The sequence below is a fragment of the Monodelphis domestica genome, chromosome 5 (assembly GCF_027887165.1).
Source record: "Monodelphis domestica isolate mMonDom1 chromosome 5, mMonDom1.pri, whole genome shotgun sequence".
Lineage (NCBI taxonomy): Eukaryota > Metazoa > Chordata > Mammalia > Didelphimorphia > Didelphidae > Monodelphis > Monodelphis domestica.
The window spans coordinates 301,837,369-301,859,620 of record NC_077231.1 but is presented as its reverse complement, the minus strand read 5'-3'; the positions used below and the strand labels follow the sequence as shown (position 1 = coordinate 301,859,620).

At 38.5% G+C, this 22,252-nt stretch overlaps 1 protein-coding gene across 15 annotated transcripts in view; it reads right to left on the bottom strand.

Moving 5' to 3' along the window:
* Positions 1–22,252, bottom strand: part of RBMS3 (RNA binding motif single stranded interacting protein 3) — a 1,500,462-nt gene that overhangs the window by 1,192,547 nt on the left and 285,663 nt on the right. The gene's annotated exons all lie outside the window — the stretch shown is intronic.

Genomic DNA, 22,252 nt, shown 5'->3' with positions numbered 1-22,252 from the left:
AATTGAAGTGGTGCTTGTGGCTTTGGGATTTAGTGGCTACTCTCTCCAAATTGCTAATTGGAATGACATCCTAAAAGTGTCCTTGGATGGGAACCTTCCAAAGAGCGTTCCTGAGGCTTTGGGTGAATTGAGGCCACTTCCCCATCCTCAGGCTGTGCATAGGTGGGCAGTGACCCAGGGAGGCAGCTAGGAATGAGAAGCAGTTTAATTTTATCTGCAGATGTGTGAAAAGACCCATGAGAAATAATGCACATTGGCATTAAGAAGACTGAAAATCAGAGGATCTGGATTCAAATCCTGTCTGTGTGGTTTGCTGCCATTGTGAGCCTGAGCAAGTCATCCATTCAACTACTTCCTATAAATCTTTTGAGAGTAAAGATTGTCTTTTGCCTTTTCTCATCCCCAGGGCTTAGCATAATACCTCACACTTAGAAAGTACTCATTAAATGTCTGTCACTGACTAAAATGACCAGGATGATGACTTAGGCTTTGAAGGTTTTGTCAAAATGTGAAGTGTAGAGTGTAAAGGATGCTGAATTCATGCAAAAGATATGGGTTCAAATCCTAACTTTGCCAGTTGTCCTGTGACCTTGGGCAAGTAACTTGCCTTGCCCCTAGGCTCAATTTCTTCATCTATAAAAATGAGTCTATATGGGGGGCAGCTGGGTAGCTCAGTGGATTGAGAACCAGGCCTAGAGACGGGAGGTCCTAGGTTCAAATCTGGCCTCAGCCACTTCCTAGCTGTGTGACCCTGGGCAAGTCACTTGACCCCCATTGCCTAGCCCTTACCACTCTTCTGCCTTGGAGCCAATACACAGTATTGACTCCAAGACAGAAGGTAAGGGTTCTAAAAAAAAAAAATGAGTCTATATGACCTAAGAGGTCCTTTCTAGTTCTTGTTTTTTTCATCCAATGGACACTCTAAAGACTCTTCCTATCCTAAATCTTGTATTCTATGATCTAATCAACTAATTAACTGAACTTAAGCAACTTCCAAAAAGGCCATATAGATTGGCCTGCCCTTGCTTATTCTAAGAGAGTAGAGATGCTCCTTAAGTTGGTTCTTTTCTGACTTCATTTTCCCCTCCAAGCTGCTATGGGTGTTCTTTCCTAAACACCCTCTATTACTTTTCCAAGGTCAACTCAGTGGCAGAATTAGGATTTGAACTCAGGTTCCCTGATTCCAAGGGCAGTCTTTTTCTCCAAGTAACCATTTTGTGAGTTTCAGATACAAGGAGGCATAAAAAATGCATGATTGGATGCTCCAATTCAAACTGTAGCCAAAGCTTTAAGGATTCTGCAGGGCTATCTCTATTTCATATTAGGGATTGATTAGTTAACTCACATCTTCTTTGGGGTACCCTCCTAATCTCTTGACACTTACCAGAAGGACAACCAACACCTCCTTTATACCTTTCCTGTTTTGCCAAAAGGATTTGGCTTTCCAAGATTCCTAGAAGCCTCAACCTTATCATAAAAGCAGAGGAAACAGGAGACTTGGTGATGACCTCCAGAGCAAGGAATCTTCATTTTACAAGTTTAAGGGGAAAAAACAGGCAGAGAGAGGTCAACTGCCTTGCCCACTGTTACCCAGCTAGCCTGAAATGATAACAGTTAGATAGAGGAACCTAGCCTCGACTTCTGGGGGCAAAGAAGGAGTACCCTGGGCTAAGGTGGAGGCAGATGGCTAAATTGAATTAATCCTTCTTCCTAAAAGCAGGAGTGCCTGCTGAATTACAAAGGAAGCTTCCTGATAACAGAGAGCTCATCATTTATTTACTCCCTTCCTGTTAGCTGTCTTTAGCCCTGTTCAGGAAGAGAGCTGGAGGTGGCTTCCTGCCTAAGTCTTTAGGGATGAACAGCTGTCTGTCTCCTTGAAGAAAGCTCGGGCGCCTTGTTTCCAGGCATGTGAAGTGACAGGGTGACAATATGGCTTTTGAGTCTCTAAAAGCCCCAAAGAACAAGGGAGGCAGAAAATGCTGTCTTTCCAAATGCCTTAGAATAAAGTTTGCTTGTCACTGAGGGTCTGTGTGAAGGACACCAAACATGAATCAAAAAATCGCAAGCCGGAACTTTGGAAGGCTCAGCTGAGATGTCATCTCTTCCAGGAACTCTGGCCTAATGTCTCTAGCAAAAAGGGGTCTCCTTTTCCTCAAATGCTCCTAGGGACCTCACCTTTGACCCCTGCCCTTTTTTTGGAGGCGGGGAAGAGGTGGTCAAACAAGTGATTTCCTCAATTGAGGTAATTCCCTTTCTGAAAACCCCTTCAACAAAAGATGGGCTATTCATCTGGAATTCATGGCTTAAAAAACTGAACAAGCCTTCCTGGACTGGATAGGAGACAGGTCTATGTGTCAATGAATAGTCATTGTCAAATGTGTCAGAGACAGTGTCAGAGATAGAGCTTAATTACAAGTAGAGCATTGAATCATTACAAGAATTTGCCTTTCACAAAGTACCTTTCCCTGGGGGAAGATAGGTGGATTAGTGGATTGAGAGTCAGACCCTGAGATGGGAGGTCCTAGATTCAAATTTGACCTCAGCCACTTCCTAGCTGTGTGCCCCTGGGCAAGTCACTTAACCCCCATTGCCTAGCCCTTACCACTCTTCTGCCTTGGAACCAATACACAGTACTGATTCCAAGATAGAAGGTAAGGGATCAAAAAAAAAGTACCTTTCATTATTTTTATCTAAATACTTGTATCATTAGCTGTTTATGGCAGGATTTAAACTCAGATCTTCCTGACTCTAAATTCTGCATTCTATCTACTTCATCATCTAGCTGCCTCCAACTATGGGTGGTAATAATAATAACTAACTTGCCTAGTGTTTATTATGTGCTAGACACTCTCACTCTGATAAGCAGTTTATAATAATTATCTTATTTAGTCTTTACAACTACCCTGGGAAGTAGGTGCTATTATCACCCCCATTTTACAGATGAGGAAACTGAGGCAAAGAAAGGTTAAGTGACTTACTCAGGGTCCCATAACTGTCTAAGACAATTTGAACTCAGTTCTTCCTGACTCATCCTGTCCTATCCAGCTGCCTCTAACAATGAAAAAATCATGAAGCAAATCAATAAATCCTAGATCTGACCACAGTACCCCTCTTTTCTGAATGCCTTCAAACATGGAAGTCAAGCTTGTAACCCTTTCTTTGAACTTTAGGAATCATACCAAAGAAAGAACTGTATTTAGAACATGACAGAGAAAATAAAGGAGAAAGCTCTCTAGTCTTTCTATTTGAAATCCAGAGTAATGGATAAGGACCAGGCTAGCTTTCACAGGCATGAAGGGATTTGAAAAATCTCACTCCAAACAAAACATGTTAATCTGAAGGAGTTACCATCACATAGGGAAACAAGAGGTCGAAAGCATATTCGACAAGAAGGACTTCTTGTGTAGGCTGGAGAAAACTGCAGTTCCAACTTGGAAAAAATCTTTAAATAACCCCAAAGCTCTGATTTTTCCCACTCAGTAGAAGTCCCCAGTGCTGTGTAGGAAAGACTGCTTAGCAGCTGCAAACCAGTGCAGGATCAACAAATGGAGACTCCACAGAGGAAGCACTTAGCAGATGACATCTACTTGTTTCATGGGGGAAGGAACAAGGAGCAAATTTGGTGGCAAAGAGGTATCAGAGAATTCCAAAGAATATTAGTTGTCTGCCCCATGAGTTTTACTTCTCTCCTCCCAGTACCACAAGATCTGTGTTGATAAGGAAGACTGAAATGTTCTTGTTATTCTTCTTTATATTCTGTTTCAAGTACCATTGTGTCTTCTGGTTGGATCAGATAAAAAAGAAAGATCAGATGGGGGCTCTGAAGTAGTCATTCAGAGTAGTCTCTGTCCCAAAGTGTGCTTTGAATTCAAAAGTATTTATGGGCCCATTACTGAGGGGAAATTTGGTGGGCTACCATATAAATGGGCCTCCAAAGTATCAAAGCATATTCATTTTTCTTTATTCCCTTTTTCATACACATAAAAAAATCTGGGAATTCCACTATGGTTTTATTCATTTTTAAAAGTATATATATATATGTATATATATGTATATGTATACATAAAATAAACATATAGTCATATATATGTGTATGTGTATACATAGATGTATAAAACATTAAAGTTCCAAAGTATCTCCCTTCTTCACTTCCCCACACTAGAAAAGGCATCATCTAACAAAAAAAAAAAAATCATACATAAAACTATATCTTCTTTGTTTCTCTTTATCAATTATTTTTCTGAATGTAGACATACATAAGTTATTGTTCAAACAATATTTGTTTCTGTATGGCTTAAATGTTAGAGAAGCCAAGGTTATCAGAGTTGGGTGATACCTTAGAGACCATGTAATCCTCATTACAGGTGAAAAACAAACAAACTCTGAAACCAACAGAGGTCACGTGCTATGTCCATAATTTGAGGGTGTTTTCCCCCCATTTTATCTCCCTGTAAGTATATATATATATATATATATATATATATATATATATATATATATATGGCAAAAGACTGACTCCATCTGACCTCATCCTGAAATTATTATGGGCTCCAGCAGTTTCTTTAAGGAGATCTATAGAGATCAGAAGGGATTCTCCTGAAGAAAAAGGAAAAGCCAGTGGGGACAGAAAATCTCCTTGAGAAATGGAGATTTCTTGTGAGTTGAGACACTGTCTTCTTCCTAAGGAATGGGCTGTATGGAAAGGTGACAATGGCAGGAGCTACTGAAAGCATCCTTCTTTCTTAAACCTTTCTCTGTGGCAACAGGCCAGGCTTTGTTCTTCAGACATTTCTCATGCTAATAGCCAGACAGTCAAAAGCTCTACTGAATCCATCCTATATAGAATCAGGGTGCTTTTCTTCAACAGGAAAAGTGTCCAAGAATTTCTTTGCAAAATATATCAGCTGGAACATTTGTGTGTCCTTTGAGGCTCGTGGCTTTGATTAATACAATGAATTAATCAACCAACAGGCATTTATCAAGCATCAGCTATTTGCCAGGCTCTGTGCTAGATCCTGAGGATACAATGAAAAAAAAAAACAAATTCTGTTCTGAGGGCACTTACATTCTAGAAGGGGAATCAGTATAAATTAAAAAAAAAGCATATTTCAATATTTCTGAGTTCCATAATTTCACTGGGTTATATAATTCACACACACACACACACACACACACACACACACACACACACACACACACACACACAGATTATAATTTCTGCACACCACAGTGGACTTGTTCTCAAGTCTAGCCTGTGCTGATAGTCAGGATTGAACTTGAGGGGAAGAGGTGGAAAGGAGGGAAAATCAATTACAAAACTTTGATTTATTAGAATATATACTGCCATCTCCATACCACAGGACTCTAATCAACTTAGAGAAGGAAAACTGAAATTAATTTCAAGGAAACAAGACCTGAAAACCAAATATTTAGAACTCTTTAACAGTCTTACTATTATATTACTATATGGCCCAATGTAATAGCTCTTGATGTCTCACAAGAGTTTGGAGAAAGGCTGCCCTCTTCAGACATACTTTTAAAAAATAGTTTTACTGGTTTAATTTTAGAAAAGCTACAGCTATTCAATAATCCCTTCTCTATGGAGGAAAAAATAAGATGGAGGAATTTTTTTCAAATCAGAAATTGTTGGCAATTAAGGCAAAACAATTTCATGGAAAGAAAACCAAAGTCAGTTTGAAAGTATCTACCTATTTAGTCTGTCCCCAACTTGCCAAAAGCACAGTCCTTATAAATATTGCACATGGCTCCTGGAAATTCTAAGCATGTGCTAGACTTCAGAGCTGTAATTAATTAATGGAGCTGTCTGAGCCTGAGATGTTTACTTAAGCTGTCATATATCTATGTGTTCAGAACAACCACCTGAATTCACAATCATTGGCTTTCCTGACATTAGAATATTTAATAACCATGATGAGCTCCAGTCTCATTTCACAAAAAGCCCTTGTTCTCTTCTGTCAGTTCTAACACCCCCAAAACTGCAATTAAGGAAATTGTCAAAAGGATGATCGCCATGCATACTTAGTCCACCAGAAAACTATACTTTGTCTCTTTCTTCAACATCCTTTGTTTCCTGATAATATCAGAGTTGGGGTACAAAGACCAGATTTAAAACAAAATCATTTGTTTCCCCCCATTCATTTCATTTCCCTCCAATAAGACTAAATCTAAAAACATATGTGTAACAGCGACAATCCAAAAGAAATGGTTTCAGAGAAACCTGTGAAGATTTGTAAGAACTGATGCAGGATAAAGTGAAGAGAACCAGGAGAATAATCTATACAAAATACAAAAAGACAAACAACTTGAGAATACTTCAGAATTCTAATGAATTCAATGACTGGTCCCTATTCCAGAAGGCCACTTGTGTGAAGCATCCTACCTATCTCTTAGCAGAGAGGTGATAGACTCAGGGTGTAGAATTATATAAATATATATTTTAGACATGGTCAAAAATATGCATGCATATAAATAGACAAACATATAGATGTGTGTATGTATATATATTCATACAAACATAAACATACATATATGTATGCATACACATATCCTTTTGAAGATATGCTACAAAAGTCTTGTTTCACTTTATTTTTTAATGGAGAGGTGGAAGGGAAAGAAAGTAAATGCATATTAATTGAAAAATTAAAACCAACCAAAACAAGGGTAATTTCTGAATGTTGGAGTCATTGTCTTCTAATAAGTATGCTAAATTCAAATTTTTAAGCAGATTAAAACAAGACAATTTGCTAATATCCTTAAACAGACCATGTCCTATTATGAGATGCATATATGAATCCCATGGAAAACAGAGTCCATCATGAGGTCTTTCTTAGTCTGACCACATTAATTATGCAAAGAAAAAGGCTTCCAAATAGGAAAAGGAATAGACATCAACTGAGAGGGGCAGAGCAAAACACATTTTTATAGAGAATCGGCTTCTGAAAACTGGATTTGACTATGAAGAAAGGCAGTCCAAGTGCAGCACACCAACACCTAATTTCCATACTACTTTGCATAAGAAATGTATGGAGTGGTAGAGCTGAGTAAATAGAGAACCACCTCCCTTGTAATTGAAGTGAGGAAGCTCAATGTCAGTGTCCTCAGCATGTGCCTCTCCTGGCCTCAGAGATTCAGTTGCATGTATAATTGATAGACTGCCATTTTTTATGATGGATAAAATAGTAATAAATAAATGATGAGGGCTTAAAATATCACTCATTTGCCAGGAAATTTCAGTGTTTCTTTGAGTCAATTATAAATCGCTCCTATTATTCCTGTGTTTCCACCAAGGCCATCTTCTCCCTTGATTCTATGGCCCCCACATATCTTGTATGGGACAACAATTCATCATGGACTCCAACTTCCCTCTGCATGGTTCAAAACCATGACAGCTGAGGAAAAATGAAGCTCTCACTTTTAATGGAGAGTACATCTCAGACAACCAGGAATGATAGCCTCAGGGTAAAAGCTGTACAGTTCAACCAAGGAAACCCATGGTTTATGAGTTTATCATTTGGAATGCTCTTCCTTTAAGGCTCAACTCAGACCCCACTTCCTGCATGAAGTTTGCCATGACATACCTCCTATCCATGCTAAATTGAAAGTGTTCTACTTTAGAGTATTTTAGCTCTCTTCTAAGCCCCCATTCAGGGATTAGATTTGAATGAAAAAAAAAAAAAACATTTATTGAGCACTTACTTCTTGCATGCCAAACATTGCAAAGATTTGGAAAAGCAAATTTATAAGTAAAATGGCTCTGTCTTGGGAGTTCATATGCCAAGTACAATTTCAAGGAAGAAGGGAATAACAGTGGAGCATATGGCTCAGATAAAGATTTGAAGCTGGAAGGGGACTCAGAGATCAAGTAGCACCCTCTCATTTTACAAATGAAGAAACTGATTTCCAGAAAAAAATTATTATTTTCCAAGGATCACAAAGGTAATAATCAACACCGCCAGAATTTGAACTCGGGTTCTATGATAGCAAATCATTTTTTTTTTACTTTCCACACTTTCTTTGCTTATCTATATATAAGTAATCCTCTTCCCACTCCCCAACATGAAGTAAAATATAAGAATTTTAGGGATGAGAAGAATTTTGTCTTTGTCTAACAAATGACTTCTTTGAATTACTATAGAGGTAGCTAGGTGGTCCTGAGTTCAAATTCAGTCTCAGATACTTCCTGGCTCTGTGAGCCTGGGAAAATCACTGTATTTCTCCAAACCTCAATTTTATCATCTGTAAAATGGGAATAATCATAGTACCTACCTCCCAGGTATGCTGTAAGGACACAATAAGGTAATATTTATAAAAGTACTTTGAAAACTAAAAGGCCAATATAAATGTGCACTATTATTACTGTTTTTGTTACTATTAGTTCAATGTTTCTTTGGAATCATTCTATGCAATGGTATAAATTCATAGGGTTTTAGAAGTTAAAGGATTATTAGATGAAGTCTGAGGTCCATGTCCAAATAAGAAGTCCTCATAAAACAAGCCTAACATATAATGATCCAAGCAGATCACAACCTTGCTACACATTCTCATCTTGGGTAACTTGCCTATGACCTTGCAAAGAAAAGTTACTGATCAGATTATAGATGTCCCTTTATGTCTTTAATAGAACAGCATGGAGGCTAATCAAAACACAGATTGGTCCATTTTATTTTCCTTTCCTCAGAACTATCTCTTATGCTAGTTGAGAATAAGTAATCATTGGTAATACATGGCCTCTCAAAATATATCTAATATCCTTCTCTGGTTTGGATTTTGGGTCACCTGAAATTTTGATTTTGATGAGATGATGCCATTTCATAGCATCCTGGAAAGAATATTGATGTTTAAAAAAAACAAGCCTTCTTGTTTTCATTAGCTGGCATGCAAAGAGAATATCATGTTTTGTAAAATGCTCCAAATTGATGAAAACCCATTGAAGTAGATACTATTATACTTTAATTTGAGATATGAGCAAATGGATTCCTCATTCTCATATTGACTCAAGGTAACATAGCTGTTTGTAACTGAAGTAGGATTTGAATCCAAATCCTTCTGCCTCTAAAAGTAGCTCTCTTTTAACCATGCCACATAGCCCCATATCCTTGAAAGTGACATACCACATTGAGGACACTTAAAATCTTTTCTAAGTTAAACTGAGTTAGAGACTCCGGGGTACTTACTTTTCATGACTAGGCTCCATGAAAACATGCTTAGACATGACCCCAACATCAGAGAATTTTAGAAGGTTGACCTTAGTGACTCCCATAGATTTTTAGTTCTAAACTCAGTCACTTTCATTGGTTCATCAATATTTATTATCACTGTGTTTGTCTGAGGGTCATTTCATACCCTGACAATCTGAAGGAAGCCACTGACAACCCAGTATATGGCAAGAAGGCTTTGAAATATTATAGTTGTATGTTTTGCTAGAAACAATGATCTAGGGCTGGTATGAACTTCAGTGGTCCAGATTCAGAAGACATCAAATTATCACTCTCATTTTATAGATCAGAAAATTGAGACCTAGGAATACAAATTGAGTTGCCCAAGATCACCTAGTGAGGAATGATCAGAAGTGGGATTTCAACCCACATTCTCTGGTTTTAGAGGCAGTATTCTTTCCACTGAACCAATATGTTCTCTAATTCTATGACTGAAAGACTATTTGGCTACCAGATCAATATTCAGTCTATAAGACCCCACTGTCTCTCTTGCTCAGAGATGCCCTTTTTGTTTTGATTTAACCCAAAGCTATGATTTCATCAGTAGGAGGGTAGCCCTGGCACAGGAACCACCCCCACTGAGCACTTACTCATTTGTAACTCATATTTTCTTAGCAGGATCGTGTAGCCTGAATCAAAGGCAGACTGGAAGTCAGGTCTTCTTGACTCTAATGCTAGCACTATATGTACTATACTATACCAAGCTGCCTGTCAAAAGACCAGAAAATCTGGGGAAATACCAGCTGAAATTCAATGAGTTGCTATCACTGTCTCAAAGGTTTCTCAACATCCACTTGTTTTCTATCTTTGAGAAATTTAAAAACATTAGTCATGACACTGAGAGAATCACACCAAAACCATGATCATGGGCGGTCACCATGATGTCACTAGGATCCACTTCTGGGGAAAAGTCATAATCACACTGCAATGGGCTTTACAAGGATCTAACTCTACTGGGATCAAAGTTTATAGAAGAAGGCAGTGCCATAGCCAACTCAACTGTTTGGAAAGAACTGATGAAAAAAATAAGTATGACATAGTTATATAAATATATATATATATATATATTTACATATACACACACATATATATCATTTTATTTGACTCCTAGAATAGAGGGATGGGAAGGAAAGTAGTTAACTGGGTATTTTAATGAAACTAACAATCAAATGAATCTTGAAAAAAAGAACAGTCAAATGAAACTGTTATGCATGCATACACATATGAAGCTCATTCAAAGTAAAAGAAATATTAATAAAACCAGCTGTGTGTTGAACCAATCTGGCAAAAATCAACTTGAAGCATGCTTCTATAACTAGTCATTACAAAAGGATGGGAACAAAAAAAATCAACTCTAATAGATCCTTCTTCCATAACTTGGCATTTTCTGGCATCTTTTGAAAGGCTAGGCATTACTTTTCTTTATGGTTACTATTGGCTTCCAGAGCCAAGATCTTGGTACAGCGAAAAGAGAATGAAATCTAAAGTCAAAGGATCTGTGTTCAAATTCTACCTCTGATGTATAGTACCTGTGTGAACATGGACAAATAACTTAAACTGTCTCATTTTCTTCATCTTCATAAGAGGAGGGAATTAAGCAAATGTCCTCAAAAGACTCTTCGAGCTCTACATGTATGACTTTGTAGAAGAAAGGAAAATCATGCCATTTTGGATACCTTAAGATGCATTGTAGGACTGGTCACAAGGGTCAATAAATCAACAAGCATTTATTGAGTTCCTACTATGTGCCAGGCATTATGCTAAATGCTGGAGATTCAAAGAAACCAAAACCAATTTGTTCTCTCAAGGAGCTCATAGTCAAATGAGGGAGGTGACATGCAAATAACTAGATACACATAGGATATATGCAGGATTAAATTGGAGATAATGTCATAGGGAAAGCACTAGGCACTTAGGCACTAGGATCTTAAACTGAACATGGGTTCTTGCAGAATATGGGACTTTATCTGAGACTTGAAGGGAGCCAGAGAAGTCAGGAGATAGAACTGAGAGGGCAAGCAGTGCAGACATGGAAGGTAGCCAATGGGGATCCTTTAACCAAGAAATGGAGTGGCATGTGAGGACCACTGAGGATCCCAGGATCACTGGATCAAAGACTATGTGGAATGAAGTAAGAGGTTTGAAGACCAGAATGATAGGTATGGGTCAATTTATGAAAGGGCCTTCAAAAGCAAACAGAGACTTTGTAGATTTAATTCTAAAAGTAATAAGAAGCCAATTGAGTTTCTTGAATAGGGAAGGGAGAAGAGGGAAGGAAAGGGATGATATATGGCCAGACCTAAGCTCTAGGAAGATCAATTTGAGTTGAAAGTTAGACTGTACTGGGGAGAGAATTGAAGCAGAAAAACCCAGCGGTAGACCAGGTATGAGGTAGTAAGAGTCTGTACCACCATAGTGGCAGTGTAAGAGTAGAAAAGCAGGCAGGTGTATGTAAGAGATATTATGAAGGTAAAAACCATACGACTTGGCAATTGATTGGATACAGGATGCAAAGGAGCATGAAATAGAGAATGAACCCAAGCATCAGCCTGAGTAGTTGGCTGGATGAATTTATTACTTGACAGAAATGGAGGAGTTAGGAAGAGAGGAAAGATTGGGTTTAAGATCATAAGTTCAGAATTTAACATTTGGAGCTTAAGGATATCAGGTTCAAGATGTCTAAAAGCCAACTGGAGATGTGAGAATGAAAGTCATGAAAGAAGTTAGGGGTACACAAATTAATGAGACTTTTAACTAAGGTAGATCAAAGTGCCCAGAACTCCCAAGAACTCTAGACCCTTCTAGGTTCAGGTTTCAGGTAGTGATATTATCATTGGTAATTTGCCTATTTATTCCCCAAACTAATCAAACTATAGGCATTTATTAACCTCATTCTACTGTGTAAGGTATGGGGGTCACAAAACCAGCAATAAAATAGGGAGGAAATTCAGAGCTTAATAACTCCAGGGTCAGTATTCAGTTGCTCATCAAACTAAACAATCCAGGCAAGAAATGGCATTGACATAGTAAGGCATTTAATTGGGCCAGAAATGAATAGTAAAGTAACCAGAACCATTTTCAACCCTTATTTCCTGAATGAGTAATGTTTCATTACTTTCCTTCTTCCTTCATTCTTTAGGACTTAGGAAAATTAATTCCTCTCAGAATCAAGACTCTTATAAAAAAGGCAGAGAAAATTTTATGAAACCTGAAGGAAAGCTTTGTAGCCTCCAGAGTAGATAGTCTCAGTATCACTCATTGATTGTTGTTTGTATGTCTGACTCTTTGTGACCCCATTTGGGTCATAATCTAGAACCTTTGGCAAAGATTCTAGAATGGTTTGCCATTTCATTCTTCAGTTCATTTTGGAGATGAGAAAATTGAGGCAAACATGGTTGACTTGTCCAGGGACACACAGTTAGTATCTTAGGTCACACATTAATTCAGCTCTTCCTAACTCCAGACCCAGCATTCTATCTACTGTATCACCTAGCTGCTCCCAGGATCCCTGATTAGACTCCTACTGATATCCACAAATCATTCCTTCTAGTTTTTAAGCATCCCTACACTAGATTTGCCTCAGGGATCATTCATTGTTCCCAGTTATTGGCATCTCCATGTCCTATATCTTCACCCTCATCTCCAGTCTCTCCCTCTCCTCTTTCTTCATGGTTCTAAATATGACAAATGCCTCTATTACTCCTCTATTTTCTCAGAAGTCTTTCCATGTCTTGAGTGTGTAGCCTCCTGGGAAATGGAGACATCATTCACTTTCAGTAATTATTATTGCTCTGGGTCCAGGACCTAGTCCATGTTACATTTTTCCTTCCTTGCCAATTACAAAGATGTGTAGGCCATAGTTTTGGTGGGCAATCAACATACAGCATTCATTAAGTTGCATAAAACATAGTAATATGCAATTTATCTTAGATAAGGACGATACATGCAATTTCATAATATATTACAAACATATTAGAACTATATACATTAGATCAATTTTTAGGCATATGGGACCAAACATCAAATATCAGAGTTTCATGTAGTACACTTCACTGATAGTCACCAACCAGTTGTATGCAAACTTTCATCATACATTACCCTGAGAAATTATAGGCCAGCCTGATCACTGGCTCAAAGGTCCTCATACTTCTACATTGGCTCATTGTTGCTTTCCTACTCATAGCTTCAGTATCCCCTGTGTCTGGGCCAGTATCTACAGATTTGTGGTCTTATAGTTCCATTTCTGTGATTGTGCAAGGGGCAACCTAGATGATGCTATTTCCAGAACTTGGAGGCTACCACACCACCACAAAGGGAGTTATCAAGCAGGAAAAGAGGGACTTAAGGATTCAACCACCCTGCAACATCCAGGCAGATGTACCTCTAACCTCTCAAGGCTTCTCCAACCCTAAAGGGGTACCAGTATTCAGTTTCCTAAGCATCTGAGCCTTGTCATGAAGCCTTTCCATATGAACCATGAATTAGTACAACTAACCACCCGCAAGCAACTGGTGGATAAATCATTGGAATTTGCTTTCTTTACTTTCCATTGTTTCTATCATTCAGGCAGACAATAACAAATGATTAAGCTCCTGCTATGTGTCGGGCACTGTACTAAACATTGAAGATAACAAAAGACAGTCCCTGCCTTCAAGGAGTCCACAGTCTCATTGCTCTTCCCACTCCTCTATTTTGTAGACTGATATAATTCTTTTGACTGCTTAGTATATTTTAATTCACTACAAGTACATTATCTTGCATTTTCCCTATACATCACAATTTCAGAGCAAGATGATCTTCTGGCTGGCATTGCTGACAGCAAGTTGAAATGCCAATGTATTGCATGTTTCTCTGTATGCCCTTCTGTCTGAGGCCAGAGTTTGAGAATAGGTTCCTCTCAACCGATTCTTTTTTTTTTTTCCTAGTGGAGTAGCCTCTAGACTCATTGGTTACATCTCTCCATCTTCATCAGACTACAAAGCACAAATAAACTGTAGGCCCTTGGGGTTCTGGGCCAAACATCAAAGAGGAAGAACCAGAATCCAGTGACAACATTCCTGGTAGCATTACCAATGACCAATAGACACAGCATATTCCAACTTCACTGAGATTCTGAGGATTTTCAACTGTAGGTGATTCAAACCCACTGGTACTAGGGGTGCTGGCAAGCATTATTCTAGACTTTTTGGTTTTCCTTCAGTAGTTTGCTTTCTAGACTTTGGTCTTAATCTGAATAGTTCCTGCTAGAGATCACAATGGAAGTATTGAATTTAACAGGTCAAGGAATGTCCAGAGCAATTCAACCTACCATGCCAAGGAATAGATCACCTGTAGATGGAACCTAGGAGATCAATTCACTTGATATTCAACCATGACCATCCATAAGAGACTGGCCCTTACCATTTGCTGAGAGCTCCGCACAAAGTTCCCTAAAATAGCCCACCTGCTGAGGACTGGTATTCCATTCATTGGCCTTGCAGTTTGCTGAGTGTGTGATCCTACTCTCTATACTGCTGCCAGTATCCACATATGCCATTCGAATTTAAAATGAAATAGAATGGTAGGGGAAAAAAGAAAGAACTTTACGGATCTTGTCCAACATTCAGTTGGACATAGAGGAGGAACTGAGGTCAGGAAGAGAAACAAAACAATCTTTCCAAGCTCTTACAGAAAGTTAGTCAGGGATCTTGGACTTGACTAAATCTGAATCCCAAAACAATCCTCTTATTACTAAATCAAGGCACAGTGACTTGACATTTCTAGGAATAAACCTTTCAATATTATGTGTGTGTGTGTGCACGCGTGCGCGCATGTGTGTTTTAAAGACACCATTCTTTATATAAGAATATCTTGATTCTCACGCCCACCCTCCAATTTCTCTGGCTTGATATAGTTTTGAATCAGGGCATTAAGACAGGATGACAAGGCTTGAATAGACCACAGCACATATGGCTCTCGGAGGAATAAAGAGAGAGACCAAAATAATAATAAAATAAATAATGTCCGTCTTGCTGTTTCCTGTCTCAACTCACTGTTGAATGAAAATGGCATCTCACCTCTGGACTCCGGCCAATGCCACATCAGTATTTCTCATTCCTGCCATTCATATCCAAGATCCTCAGCCCTTGCCTAAAGAGTCTATTTCTGATGCTTCCCAGCCAGCCATCTCTCCATCTCCCAACTCACCTTACAAAGTTAAAGCCCACTATTTGGTAATTTGGGTTTTGGCCTCTGGAAAGGAGCCTCATTTCTTTCCCTTTCCCTCCACCCTCTTCTGCTTTAGCATTCCCTGTTGCCACCAGCCAAGCATGTCCCTGTGTGCAGTCAAGAATCCAACTGGCAGGATTTGGCATAATTTGAAATTGCCAAGTCAACACAATGCCCCTCTTCTGTTTGAAATACCGAACAATTAGAGCTGTAGGGGATGTAATTCCAGACAGAGTTCAGCCTGGCAGTGTCATGCTTGATATACAGATCTTGAGATGTATGTGTATATGTGTATATGTGTGGAGATAATAGGTATGCCTATGTGTTATATGTATATATTTTTAAATCAGAGTACATATTAAAGAACTTATAGTAGATTGGACTCAGTATTTGAGATCACCCAAATTTATGCACCAAATTTAAAGGCTGCTACCCTCTTTGCTTAAGACAAAAAGTGGACCCATCTTTTAACCCACCTTTAATACCAGAGGCACAGACATATATGGAGAGACAGCCCAGAGGGAAACAGCCCCCTGTCCTCTGGTGCCTGGCCTGTCTCCTTGCAGCCTGAAGGTATAAATAATGAGCCTGCAGAAGGGCCTGACAGATTTTATCTCACAGACACCAAACTGAATGACTCCATTAGCATTGTTCCAAATGAAAAAGTCTGCCTCCCTATCTAGGGACTGGAGGAGGCTGCCATCAAGGCGGGAGGCTCTCTGAAGCTTTTCAGTTTCCATTTGGACCTGGATTTCTTCCCTAAAAGAAAGGACATTCTTCATCCCCACCCCCACTCCAGAATGCCACAGAAGGCAAGCCTTGTGTATTTCCTTGCCTGGTTCCTTTACCCAGAAGAAGGGAGCTACTCAGAAAGGACCCTAGGCAGATGCATCTTTCCCCTTCCCACCTGAAATATGGCACCCTTTTCTCTCTCTACCAGGGGGTTCTAGACAACCAGAAAATCCAGCCAAATACTCAAGGAGCCAGTTTATGTACCTCTCTCCAATTCATTTATTCATTGATTCATTGATTGGTTAAATGAATTATTGATTGATTGATTCATTCATTCATTCAATCCTTGACTTCCCTTCTGTTGTTACCCTCTCTAAGAGATAATCAAAGACATTTGTCCTCCTCAAGCATTTTTACTTTCTAAAGAAATCCATCCTTTCTAGCTGTGGACCTTAGAGGGAAAAAAAGAAAAAAAAAAGGAAGGAAGGAAGAGAGAAAAGACAGAAGGAAGGAATGAAAGAAGGAAGGATGGAAGGAAGGAAGGAGGGAAAAAGGGAAGGCAGGAAGGAAGGAAGGCAGCAGGGAAGGAAGGCAGGAGGGAAAGAAGGAAAAAAGAAAGGAAGGAAGGAAGGCAGGAAGGAAGGAAGGAAAGAAGGAAGGAAGGAAGGAAGGAGGAAGGAAGGAAGGAAGGAGGGAGGGAAGGTTAGGGCCTTGGGTAGGAGGAAAGGAGGGAGGGAGAGAGAGAGAGAGAGAGAGAGAGAGAGAGAGAGAGAGAGAGAGAGAGAGAGAGAGAGAGAGAGAGAGAGAGAGAGAGAGAGAGAGAGAGGGAGGGAGGGAGGGAGGGAGGGAGGGAGGGAGAGAGGGAGCACAAAGAAACAATCACTTAGTGCTCCTGATAAAAAAAATATCTGTATCCCAAGATTGTAAAGATGCTCTATCAGGACTGAGATAAGGTAGGGCCCATGTGCTCTCCACCAGCCTCTTTTGCTGAGTGCTACAGAATCTAGAGATGTTGCTCCCAGATAGACTGAGAGCTGTTTCCTGACTCAAGGTAAAGTCAAATCACTCAAGAGTGATAGCAGGAACCAAATTACAAACTGCATCCTATGTTTACCTCAGTCCTATGAACATATCTGTAAATAATATTTAATAATAATTATAATAATAATAATAATAGTTGGAACTTAACAAAGCCCTTGAAAATCTCTAAATCTCTCCCAATATTACCTCATTTTATCTTCACAGTAATCCTGAGAGGTGGGTGCTATTATTATTATTATTTTATAGATGAGGAAACAGACAAAGAGGTCAGTTAGTATCTGAGGCTATATTTGAACTTAATGTTCTCATGACTTCAAATCTAGCTTCCTACATGCTTTTAACTTTCTCAGATATCCATTACCAAGAAGCTTCTGCTAAGCATCTATCACATAGTAGATACTTAAGAAATGTTTCTTGATTGATTAGTCTCATTTTACACATAAGATAAACAGAGGCTGGGATAATAATTGGCTTGCTTAAAGACTAATGGTAAAGCAGGAAACAGCATTCAAGCAGGGAGACAGATGGCCCATTCCAAACTTGCCTCTGCCTCTTATTACCTATATAACTTTGGCAAGTCAATCAACCCAACCTCTCTAAAACCAGTTTTCTCAAAAATGAGTTGGTTAGAAGAGATCAGATCTTAGGTACCTATGCATCTCTAAATCTATGATTTTTATGACTCCTAGTCTTTACTTTCTTGGTTAAAGAGTCAAAGATTATAGGACCACTGACATAGAGACTGAAAGGAACAAGAAACTGAGGGCCATGGAGGTAGGTGACTTGCCCAAGGCTACACAAGTACTAAGTATCAAAAGAAAAAAGAGAATCCATGTCTATTGATTCCACAGCTAGTTTTTGTTTGTTTGTTTTGATTTTATGATAAAAAATAAGAAGAGATCTTAAACCCATTTTATACATACTGGACACACAAGAAAATCCATTTTTAATATAAAATGAAAGTTATATTCTTCCCCTCCCCTTAGGCCCCTTTGTATGAATTTTTCAAAGCCAATACTCACAAAATAGCCATGATTCCCCAGTGTGTAGCCCCCATCAAGTGTAGAAAATATGTGGGACCAGCAGAGAAAAAAAAGGTTTTAAGGGAAAAAATAAAGCAAGGTCACTTACACCTTACTAATCTCTGATCCTACCCTCAGATGATTTTTAATTGTTACTAATTTGTATACATATTAACACTTGAATTTATTGAAAGAATTAATTAGGGGATAACATTGCTTAACAAAAAAAATTTCTTCAATTTACAAAAAAGATTCATCAGGAAATTCCTTTAAATGACAAGATTACCTGGAGAATTTTAAATGAAATATCATTTCCTGAAAGGGTCCTTCAGGTAGAGCTTTCCAGAACACCTCTCTTCTGGATAACCCTTTAGATGCCTATCCATCCAGGCCTACTAAGATTTCCCACATTCACAGAATGATGGAGATGGAAGAGTTATCAGAGACCTCCTGGACAAATTATTCCCTACACAAAAATTTTCCTCTATAATGCACCTGATAAGGGCTCTCCAGAGGGCTCTGTTTGAATATCTTTAGAAAACCCTTCCTTTCCTCCCTGGTGATAGTCTATGGTCACCTCTTCCACCAATCCTTGCCAGTTTCTCCAATGGAACAGGTCTCTCCTATGTACTTATTAATAGCTCACACCACACTGGCACTTTAAGCTAATTTTGCAAACACTCCATCTACTAAATCAAATTTAATTCTTACAGCAACTTTGAGACATCCCCCTTTTGCAGAGGAGACTGAGGATCAAAGAACTCGGAATTTGCCCAGTTTCATATAGATACACATTTATAATAGTTCAAAATTTATATAATTGTGAATATTAAAATTACTGGGACTCTACTTTAGATTTGATTAAGCTATTCCCTATTTTTAACAATGGAGGTACTTGATCAGGAATGTATTGAGAACTTTTAAAATTACTCCACCCTACTCAGACCGTGCCTTAGGGGAAGATAAAGTTATGAACTCCTGATTGAACAATGAAAAGTCCCCAACTCATACCTTATAGTAAAGCTAGAACCTTAAGCAAGGTCTATTTTTAGATCTAATACAAAAGGGTACTAAGTACCTAAAAAGGTTAAATTAGTACCTAAAAGGTCAAGTAACTCACTAAAGTTAAACTTAACAAAAGAGTTGTGAAGTACTCAAAGGATTTAATCTAAACTAAGAAGTTGAGAACCAAAGAAGATGAGAACTAAGAATGGTCAGTCCTGGGAAAAAGAGTCTACTGTGATTGGTAGACTTGGAAATTTAGGGGAGGTGACATAAGAGAAAATTTCTTTAAAAAGAAGGGGTCAAAGATAATTTAGTAGTTGGAGTTCAGAGTTGAAATGAGGGCACTTTGAATGGAGTTTGCAATTGAATCCAGTGTGGAGTTAGACTCTGAACTCAGTTCAGGAGATTCAGTGGAGTACTGGAGCTTTCTTGGAGACAATCTTGTGGTGATTGGTAAAGACTGACTCACTCTCCCTTAGGCTTAGGCCTAGGTCATTTGGCCTAGGCCCTTTTCTATTGCTTGGCTATTTCTCTCTCTCTCTCTCTCTCTCTCTCTCTCTCTCTCTCTCTCTCCTTCCCTTAATTCCTTCATTTATATTAATTAAAATTTCCATAAATCCCCAGCTGACTTAGGTATTTTTCATATTTGGGAATTGCCCATGGTGACCACTTAGTTAGATTTTTTAAGTCAAAACACTAAAAATTATCTTTACCAGTTTGGCCGAAACCTTTGTGTTTGGCATTTACAGTTTTTAACATGAACATAATTACATGAACATATATATATATATATATATATATAGTTTTAAGTGACTTGTCCAGGTTAGTATGTGTCAAACACAGAACTTGAATTCAGGGCTTTCTGAGACTCTGAAGCCAAGAGAAGGAACACTGCTTATCTTTGCCACTCAGGAAATTAATGGCAGAACTAGGTATGAAAACTAAGTCTTTCTGACTCCTCATTAGTCTAATAATCTCTTTACTTGGTTGCACAAACCTTCTATTACTGAGAATTTTAGAGGCCACCTGGAAGGAGACACATGAAGGAGATGAGGAGGCAACTGTCCCAAGCCAAGGCATATAGGATGAAAGTCCAGCCTTTAATAATAACTCTTATTTAATTTTGCTTTTTCTTTGTCATGGACTAAAAAAACAGAAAAGAAAAATGAGAATCAAATGAATTTCATTAAATAGTCAACACGAGAAGCTAGATATCATTATATATGTATGGTAATATATGCATGTATGTATGTATGATAGTATGTATAATGTAGGTAGGTGTGATGGTAAAAGAAAGTAGGTTAGCCATGCTTGGGAGAGGGATGGGTAACTGATCAACAGCCCACATTCCCCATTGGCATACACTCAATGTCAAGAGACTTCTATTTTAATTGGTGAATTTCTGGAAAAGACCATCATTTCTCAAGGTGGTCAGGCTACTTCCTCCCTTCCATCTCCCCTTTGTGCACTATCTTCATCCATTATAATCCATATAAAACTCGTGAAGTAGGAGTTGTCTTTGCTTCCATTTGTAACCCTGGTATTTAATACAGTATCTGATAGATAATGTACTAACTATGTGATTAATAAATGCTTTCTTTAACATCTGTCTTTCTCTGTCTCTCTGTCTCTCTCCCTACCTCTGTTCCTGTCTCTGTCACTCTTTCTCTCCATTTCTTCCTCTCTCTTTTCCATTTAGCCTTCATGGAATTTCTTAATATCTTTGTGTTGTAGATGCTTTTGACAGTCTGCTGAAGCTCATGGATCTTTTCTGAGAATAATTTAATTTTTAAAAAGCATTCATAAATGAAGGAACTGATAAATTTCATTTAGAGATGAATGAAAAACCAAGATATTTTCACCCTATTCAATCATAGACCACCTGAAATCTATCTAAGAATGTTTTGATTCTAGATTAAGAATCTCTTAACTATTGTTTACCATCTCAGGGAGGGGAAAGGGATGGGAAGGAAGGAAGGAGGGTTAAAAGGAGGAAAAGAATACAGAACTCAAAATTATTTAAATTGATGTTAAAAATTGATTTTACATGTACTTGGGAAAAATAAAATATTTTTAAAGGAGAAACTCTGAACTAGAAGTACCCCAGCTCACTTAGTAAATCAAATGACAGAGGAATGGCAGAAAAATATCACCAAGAATCAGCCAGGATGAGAAGATGTAGATTTGTTATGCTGTGTATTATTGGAGAAGGTAACTCCATCCTTGAGATCAGTAGTCACTGAAGGAAGGCAATAACTGATGAGTACTTGGGAGTTGAGAACAATTATTTTACAGTATGGTTAGAAATGGAGAATTGAGAGAAAGAGGGGGGGATTCTATTGGATTTTCCAAAACTTTTGCTTGGAGATCCTAAGCCTTAATCTAAACTCATAGCAGAACATCAGTGGTACCTTGAATTCCTGGACTATTAGGTACTTTGTGGAAAGTAAAGGATCACAGATATGGCGCTAGAAGGAATCTCAAAGTACATTGAACCCAAATTCCTTATGTAATAAATGTGGACTCCAAAGAGGTGAATGTATTTCCATATAAGAAGTAATAAAAACTAAGGTTTGAATACAGAATCCAAGCCTCCTCTGTACCAGGCTACCTACCTTTTGGCCTATTCCTATACACAGGTAAAGTGAAATACATTATCAGCAGGCACATGCAGAATGTAACTTCATTGGAATGGGTAAGGTACTAGAAATGGAGTCGAGTATCCAAGATCAGATCTAGCCTCAAACACTAGCTGTAGTAGAATCAAATGAGATATTGTACATGGAGGAATATGTGTACCCCAACACACTCGAAGGAGGACAGTCTCTTCATCTTTCTTAGTTTCAAATGTCCTTATTGGTAAAATGAGGATAACAATGCCAGTACCTACCCAGCATTATCAATTTAGAACTAAAAGGGGTCTTTGAGGATGGCCCTCTCACCTTGCATATAAGGACCTTGAAATTTAGAGAAGGGGGTTGAGTTAACTTGGGTAGGACAAGAAATGAG